Genomic DNA, 9728 nt, shown 5'->3' on the forward strand with positions numbered 1-9728 from the left:
TATTTATCCCCAAAGTCATTCACCCATATGCAAATTTATCTTACAATCTTTCACATATCAGCATATAGGGAAGTATTAGAGAAGTCACAAAAAGTCTAATGATGCTTTTTTTTCCTGAAGGATTGGGTCCTACCTCATCTTAAGAGTCCATGTTTTATGGGTCAATTTAGTGTTAACAAGCTGGAAATTATTATATCTTAAGCTTAATTTTAGGCCTCTACTCCTACTCATACTCTTGCATATTTAAACACATAAAAAAATCCAGGCACCCATATGTAAACTGAACATCAATTTGTGTGTATGATTCAAATGCACTGAACACCCTCATTTTTCCTGAGTTTAACATTTTTCTTATCTTCTCTGTAGGTTACTGACTTTTTTTTTCCTTTAGAAGGACCACATATAATGGCAATGAAACAGACTTAAGTTAATCATTGTTTTAAAGTTAACTTTTTTGTTTAATTTCCCTCTTGAAGAAAGATGAATGTGGTTACTTCCAAGGCTGGATTTTTCTTCTCACAGATACCCATTGCTCTTCCTTTAAGAAGCACAAAAACAATTTTCTTCTGGAACAACATACCTGCCATAGTGTATTGATTGCTTTTTGGCTTGAGGAATTTGAATGTGCAACTACATTTCTTCCTACTGGGAAACCCTAAGCCATACTTGTATTACATTTAGGTGGGAGGAAGATGAAGGGGAACTAGGACAGAATGGGAAGGAAGATAAATGATATCAATTTCATAGAAGGCCTTTTTTTTTTCTCAATACCTGTAGCTTACTCTTATATGAATTCTCTCTTTCTCTTTCAAACACACACACACACACACACACACAACTGTACCTTAACCTTCTTTGGCAATGCTCTATGAATATACCATAAATATAAAAAATGATTCACACATCAGTTGATTCAAAAAGAACTACTTCTAGGTGAGTTGATAAAAATGGTTGATTGAAAAATGAAAAAAATTAATTAAGATCTAGATTGCAAAATTTGCGCACAGTAGTATTAGGAGTTAGGAGGATTAGAAATCATACCAAAAATGAAAGAGAAGAAAGTAAAGCTTCTCTCAATTATTCATTTGGAGTTGTTAACTGTCTACTTCTATTATAATCTTTATTTTAATCTTGATTCAAGATTATTTATGCCACCACCATGCTTTACTGATTTCATTTTTATTTTATTTTAAAACTTGTAAAAGGAATAAAAGAACCTATTATTTATTCCTGGCCCTATAACAGTATGTTTTAAACTGGGGACAAATAGTTTGGGGAATATTGTTTAAAATTCTCAGAAGGAAGTGAATATAAGGATTTTCTCAACCAGAAGGAACTTTGTTGTTTATATCAACCAAGTTCTCATGATATACAATGGAATAGTGAGCTCCATGGATAAGCAGATTAGCTCAAACCCATACAACACAGTTTGTATGGATTGTATGTTGGCATATACAGTTTATATGATGGTGATACCAAAACCCTGTTATCCTGGCTTACATTCCAGTTTGTCTATCTTACCAATGTCATTTCCAATAATGTATTCATGTGTATAGCTAGGTTTAAATAGTGAATTATCCATTATAGAAATGCGAATCTAATGGAAAAAGCTAAAAAGATAAGGTTATATCTTACTTCAGTTTCTATCAAAAATCCCTTCCCTTGTTACAGAATGAACATCAAATTGGATTTAAGTAGGATCATTATTTTTCTGAGGCACTGTCTTGGCTCTCAACATAAGTGTATATTCTTGTTAAGCACTGCTCTCTCCATCTATTCTCAGCTGGAGTCTGAAAACTCTCATCCATCACAGTGTACCTTCATAGTACATCAGCCAACCCCCAAAGCCTAGAAAGGTAATGATTAGGCTTATTCCCATCAGTTAGTAGGGGAGGAGTAGGAAGGAGTCTTCACTTCCAAAATCTACCACCTCCTTTTCATAAAACTTTATTTTTTTCATTATTAATATCATTTGTGGGAATCAGAAAACAAATTATTTGAGAAGGAAAAAAGTGAAGTTCTCTCAACCCATGTCAATGTATATGTCAAAATAAACTGAACTCTAAGATACCAATAAATACAAGGATGTTTTAAAAAGAAGATTTGAAATATGATAGGGCACATTTTCAATGATGTTTAATATTTTTTATAATATTAGTGGAAAATATGAATATCACATTCTCAATCTTCCTCCTCCTAAAATGTCTTCATATAGAATCTATTAGCATTAACATTTTATTATTATTTATATTTATTTTAATCTTTTAGTATCTTGTTTGTGATTCCACTGAATATACAACTTGGAGAAATGATTATAATATTGAGTTTCCATTCCATAAATGTGATTCCTCATATAGCCAATGGGGAAGGAATTAAGCAGACTAAGAATGATGCTAAGAAAAGTGTACAAGATATCTAAGCTAAAACATTAAGAGAAATTAAGAAGACCAAAGTTAATAAAAGAAATTGTAGAGAAGCAGATATACTCTGTGAAGTCAAGATTTATTATCTAATTAAGCAAGTAAGATGCATGTATAAAATAAATAAACAGAACAATGGAACACAATGAAGCACAAAAAAATGGAGAGCTTATTATTTTTATTTATTTATTTTTTTTTTAAAGATTTATTTATTTATTTGAGAGAGAGAGAATGAGAGAGAGCACATGAGAGGGGGGAGGGTCAGAGGGAGAAGCAGACTCCCCGCCGAGCAGGGAGCCCGATGCGGGACTCGATCCAGGGACTCCAGGATCATGACCTGAGCCGAAGGCAGTCGCTTAACCAACTGAGCCACCCAGGCGCCCATGGAGAGCTTATTATTGAAAAAGCTGGCATTGCAGAGTGATGGTGTAAGAATGGTCTTTTGAATAAATATTCTTTCTAGCCAAAATAGAAACAAAAACAAAAATAACAGGATGGGGCAGTCTAGTAAAACAGAAAACTTTTAGTCAATAAGTGTTCTATTCCAACCAAAACCCACAGAAAAAATGGCGATTTCCAATCCTAGTCATACCAGCAAAGGCTGAGTGGAGAGTGTAGACCTTCTCCTTTGCCAGGCTGTATTAAGCAACCCAATTTCCTCACCAGAATAGTGTCTGAGATGGCAAAATAGAGAGCTGGGACTTCTGTTCACATTGGCAATAAAATGGGTTTCTTCCCATAGTGTCAATGGAGATCAGATGGGGAGCCTGGGCTTTCACCTCACTTGAGGGAAATGAGGCAGCCTTCTACTCCTTGCTTGGAGTGGGGGTTCAGAGGAGTTCTAGTGGAGAGTCAGAATGTTTACCACTGCTCAGTTTTAATGAGGCTGCTATGGTGATAAAATAGTTCTACACTTTGATTGTGGTAGTAAACATATTTATACATGTGATAAAATGACATGTACTATGTACATGTGTCAAATTCTTGTTTTTGATATTGTACTATAATGAGGTAAAATGTAACCACTGGGAAAAACTGAGTGAAGGTATGCAGGACTTGCATGTACTATTATTTCATCTTCCTATTTTTAAGGTGAAAGTTTGTATGTATCCCTTTGAATTAGTATTTTTGTATTCTTTGGGTAAATACCTAGTAGTGAAATTGCTGGATCGTGCACTCCAATGTTTAGAGTAGCATTATCTAAAATAGTCAAATTATGGAAACATCCCAAGTGTTCATCGACTGATGACTGCATAAAGAAAATGTACATACACACACACACTGGAATATTACCCAGCCTCATAAAATGAAATCTTGCCATTTGCAAGGACATGGATGGAACTAGAGTATTATGCTAAGTTAAATAAGCCAATCAGAGAAAGACAAATACATATGATTTCACCCATATGTGGAATTTAAGAAACAAAACAAATGAGCAAAAGGGGGAAAAAAGGGGAGAGAGAGAGGCCAACCAAGAAACTTAACTATAGAGAACCTGATGGTCCAGAGGGGAGGTGGGTGGGGTTTGGTTTAAATATGTGATAGGGATTAAGGAGTGCACTTGTGATGAGCACCAGGTATTGTACAGAAGTGTTGAATCACTATACTGTACACCTGAAACTAATACTACACTGTCTGTTAACTAACTGGAATTTAAACAAAAACTTAAAAAAATAAAAGCAAAAGTTTAGAAGAAATAAATAACAGGGATTGTTAAGAAAAAAAGTTTTAAAGGAAATATTTAGAATATACAAATATTTCTAAAATTAAAAAAAATCAAGTACAAAATAGAAAAGGGACTGAACTGGTAGTTGATAGATTAAGGTATTTAAATATTTAAGGAATACATAAAAACCTGCTCAGAATCATTAGTTTTAATTAGGAAATTGAGAATTAAAATAAATAAGTTTTCCTATACTACTGATAGGAACATAAATGTGTACAGCATCATGGGAAACACTTTTGGTATATACCAAGGTTGACCATATTGATACTCTGTGACCTAGTGTTGCTATTCCAAAGGATAATAGCCAACAGAAATTCATGCATGTGTCCACCAGTGTATGTATAGCCTCGGTCATAAAAAACATTATCTGTAATAGCCCTCAAAAAATGTAATCCACAAGTGCATTAACAGTTCTGTAGTGTATTTGTACAAAGGGCAATGCCACTTCATATTGTTTATAAAAAGAGGTGAAAAGCTAAGTTAATCATATTTTTATTCAGAATAATGAATAGTTCAGGATTTCTTCAGCACATATATACTTGACAAAAGCTGTTAGTGAAGTGTTTTGTACCATTAAATTTTCAGATTAAAAAACTGATGTCTCTCAGTGCCATTCACACAGTTATAGGACATAGTAGTTGTCTAATAAATCCATCCTTTGTCCAATTAAACAATTTATTTAGATAATAATTTACTTTCTCATTCAACAAACATTTCTTGAGCACTTTTTAAAAAATATTTTATTTATTGGGGCGCCTGGGTGGTTAAGTCGGTTAAGCATCTGGCTTCAGCTCAGGTCATGATCCCAGGGATTTTATTTATGTATTTGACACAGAGAGAGAGAGCACAAGCAAGGGGACCAGAAGGCAGAGGGAGAAGGAGAAGCAAGCTCCCCACTGAGCAGGGAGCCCAATGCAGGGCTTGATCTCAAGGTCCCTGGAATCATGACCTGAGTCGAAGGCAGAAGCTTAACCAACTGAGCCACCCAGGCGACCATCTCGAACAGTTCTTATTGTGTCTGGAAGTGAGAATGGTCTGAAAGTTAAAAAAAATAAGAGAAGATTATCTTTAGAGAGGCCAGATCTAGTTAAATATTCAGAAAATATAGCAAGGAACATGCCAGGAAATCAGAGTTAAGGCTTTTAGACCATACACAGAAAACTAGAGGATGCAGTGGTTAATCTGAAAGGGTATGGTTTAGATTAATATAAGTGGAATATATTCTAAGCAGGGGAAAAACTATGATTCAAGTAGAGGTTAAAATTGTAATTAATGTTAGCAGATCTATGTTATTTAAAATAATAAATGCACATGGTAAACTATGTCAATTGAAGAATAAATGTACATGGCACTGGCTGGGAGGGGCAGATAAGCAGGTAATGTAACTGAGGTAAGCAGCAATCAAATAAGGCAGGAAAGTATGAAAACTGTAGATTTTAAGGATTTCAAGCAGGTGGTTAACTTTTTCAGAAAGATATTTTTATACCTTTATACGTTGTTATAGAGTGGTGGTAGGGAGGGAACAGACGCTATTTGACTACAGCTTTTTTTTTTTTTACATTTTAAAAAATTTTATTATGTTACGTTAATCACCATACATTACATCATTAGCTTTTGATGTAGTGTTCCATGATTCATTGTTTGCGTGTAACACCCAGTGCTCCATGCAGTACGTGCCCTCTTTAATACCCATCACCAGGCTAACCTATCCCCCCACCCCCGTCCCCTCTAGAACCCTCAGTTTGTTTCTCAGAGTCCATAGTATCTCATGGTTCGTCTCCCCCTCCGATTTCACCCCCTTCATTTTTCCCTTCCTACTATCTTCTCTTTTTTAACATTGACTACAGCTCTTAAGTGAATTAGAATTTGGGTGTAGAAAAATATGTATTTATTTTTAGATATATTTAATTGGGATTCCCACTGGTTTCTACTATGGGGAGATATCCTGCAGGTAATCTGAAAGACATTTCATCTTGTATCTATCCCATTCTGTCCATACATATCACCTCCAGGTCTTAGTAACTTAGCTCTCACTGGGATCATTTAAATGTCCCTGCTTTAACTACATTAGTTTTCTTATATTCCTTGAATACATCTATATTTTTTATTTATTTTTATTTTCTTATTTTTTGTACATCAAGACTTTCAACTTAGTCTCAGAAGGACTTGCTTTTCACACAACTTATTATTAGGCCCTTAACCATTATTTCAGTCTCACATAATCATCTCTTAATGGGAAGTAATATGAATATTTTCAAGTTTATTCATAGTCAGGATGGTCTGAGCAAAAACTAATAGCAATCTGAAATATAGGACAAGCCTTGGAGGTGAAAGGATGACTAAAAAGCATGTGAACATAAAGTAGTAACAGATCTTTGGGGAGACTTTTATTTCCTCAGAGATAATGTGTTTATATTTCAAAGGGTAATGAAACCCAAAGCCATACGTTTATCCTTCAAAGGAATGTAAGATATTAGACAGCAAAAGTGACAGAAACAGGTGTAGAGATTCCATATATGGTTCCGGATTCATACTTTCTGTGTTCCTTTCCTGTGGTGCAAGAAACTGTTTCACAGGAAGAGTGACATCTGCCCTCCCTTCATTGCCTTGAAGTGAAAAATTTAAGGCATGGGGAAATGATGCATGTATTCCTATAAAAATAATAACTTTGTCTCTGTTCCAGAAACCTCATGTATTCTTTCATAACAAAGTAAATAAATGAAGTTATTAAAAATTATTATTCAGCCATAAAAAAAAGAATGAAATCTTGCCATTTGCAACAACTTGGATGGAGCTAGGAGTATAATGCTAAGTGAAATAAGTCAGAGAAAGACAAATACTATATAATCTCACTCATATGTGGAATTTAAGAAACAAAACAAATGAATAAAGGTAAAAAAAAAAAGAGAGAGACAAACCAAGAAACAGACTCCTAACTATAAAGAACAAATTGATGGTCACTAGAGGAGAGATGGGTAGGGGGATGGGGAAGGGGGATTAAGAATATACTTATCATGATGATCACGGAACGATGTATGGAATTGTTGAAATACTATATTGTCCATCTGAAACTACTATAATATTGTATGCTAACTACACTGGAATTAAAATTAAAAATTTAATAAAAAAAGTTTACCACTTCTTCACAGAAGTCTTCCTTAATCTTACTGTTTTATAGAACAAGGAGGAATAACCTTGTTATTCATTATTTCACATAGTTATTTGTTTTCTAAATGCACTTATTAAAATTTGTAATTATATTTTTCTTTATTTTCTACAGTAGATGTAAAAACTATTGGTGTTTTAAGCACTTAATCTCCACAAGTGGTTTTCTAATCTACAGTATCTACACAGCAGTAAACACCTCTGGCTGATACTGTTCCTGATTCTAGTATTTTGCAGGTGACTTGAAAATATTCAATGAATGTTTTATATCTGCCCATCATATTTGTTCATGCAATCTCAGGTTGGGAACAATTTATGGCATCTTATGTGGGTATGCCACATGTCAAAAATGGCATCTTTTGGCAACCACAGCTAAAAAACATGGTCTTGGTAAAGTTCACTATCATTTATAAAATAAAAAAAAGAAATAAAATAAAAACATTTTTCTCTTTTATATGACAAAATAGTGGAAAATGGTTTTTCCCTAACTTTCCACAGAAAAATTGGTGACAGAGAAGCAATACTGTAACATAGATAGTTACTTCATTTAGAATAAATAAGAAAAAATCTTTCTCACATACAAACATAATCAGTAAGAAGAAATGAAATTCAAATCAGGTCAAATGAGCGTGTGATGATGTTATTACTAACACATTACAGTTGTATTAAGAAATAGCCTGTGAACTTCAGTTTTTATGTCAACTGTTGATTACCTTTACAAATCAAAACTGGGCACTGAATCAAGCTCACTAACATTCTGACATCTGAATTTTAGTATAGGGCTACACGGAAAATATATTTCTGTCAGAAACTATGAATTCAAACCTAGATCATCACTGTTATTACACTTCTTGGAAAATGTTTATTTTAATGCCTTGAAGTTGATATGGACACCATTTCATTAAAGTACTTTCAAGTTGTTGAGATTCTAGTCATACAATTACTCTAATATCAAGAAATGCATTCACTGCCATATTTTCAAAAGAATGTAGAAGCTTTATGGTAAGTATAAATTCCTGTTAAATTGTACTGATTTCAAAATCAAATCATGCCTCTTATAGCTTCCTCCTTCCTTCATTATAATAATACACACATCAAGAATATTTTGTTTTCTGGAATCAAATAATTTGGAAAACATCAGCAAATTAAACTATCCTTTCATCAGAACTAACTTGTGCTTGATGACAATTATAAACTAGGAAAATTAGACTTATCATATCTTTTCAGAATATTTCCTACTCCAATCTCTTACTGCTATTCCTATTTGGGATGTTCCATATAATGTTCCATGTAATGGCAAAGTGATAGACCATTATTTTATTAATGGTAGCATCAGAACAACCCTCTTGCAAGAAGAAATTCTAAACTTTGGACAAATATTTTTTTTAAAATACCATTTGGGCAACTTACTGAATGGGAAAAGATAACTGCAAATGATATAACTGATAAGGAGTTAATATCTAGAATACATAAAGAACTCACACAACTCTATATAAAAAAGACAATCCAGGGATGCCTGGGTGGCTCAGTCAATTGAGCAATGGACTCTTCGTTTCAGCTCAGGTCATGATCTCAGGGTCCTGAGACTGAGCGCCCTACAGGGCTCTGTGCTCAGCAGGGAGTCTGCTTGAGATTCTCTCTCCCTCTCCCCCGCCCCTCCCACCACTCACTCTCTGTCTCTCTGTCTCTGTAATATAAATAAATAAGTCTTAAAAAAAAAAGACAATCCAATTTAAAAATGGGCAGAGAACCTGAATAGACATTTCTCCTTTGAATTAGTACTTTTGTGTCCTTTGGGTAAATACCTAGTAGTGCAATTGCTGGGACATAGGGTAGTTCTATTTTTAACTTTTTGAGGAACCTCCATGCTGTTTTCCAGGGTGGCTGCACCAGTTTGCATTCCCACCAACAGTGTAAGAGGGTTCCCCTATCTATGCATCTTTGCCAACATTTGTTGTTTCCTGTGTTCTTAATTTTAGCCATTCTGACAGGTGTGAGGTGGTATCTCATTGTGGTTTTGATTTTTATTTCCCTGATGATGAGTAATGTTGAACATCTTTTCAGGTGTCAGCCATCTGGATGTCTTCTTTGGAAAAAAGTCTGTTCATGCCTTCTGCCCCTTTCTTAACTGCATTATTTATTTTTTGGGTGTTGAGTTTGATAAGTTCTTTATAGATTTTGAATAGTAGCCCTTTATCAGATATGTCATTTGCAAATATCTTCTCCCATTCTGCCGACTGTCTTTTAGTTTTGTTGACTGTTTCCTTCGCTGTGCAGAAGCTTTTTATCTTGAAGTCGCAATAGTTCATTTTTGCTTTTGTTTCTCTTGCCTCTGGAGACATGTCAAGTAAGAAGTTGTTGCAGTTGAGGTCACAGAGGTTGCTGCCTGTGTTCTCCTCTAGGATTTTGATGGATTC

The sequence above is a fragment of the Neomonachus schauinslandi genome, chromosome 10 (assembly GCF_002201575.2).
Source record: "Neomonachus schauinslandi chromosome 10, ASM220157v2, whole genome shotgun sequence".
Lineage (NCBI taxonomy): Eukaryota > Metazoa > Chordata > Mammalia > Carnivora > Phocidae > Neomonachus > Neomonachus schauinslandi.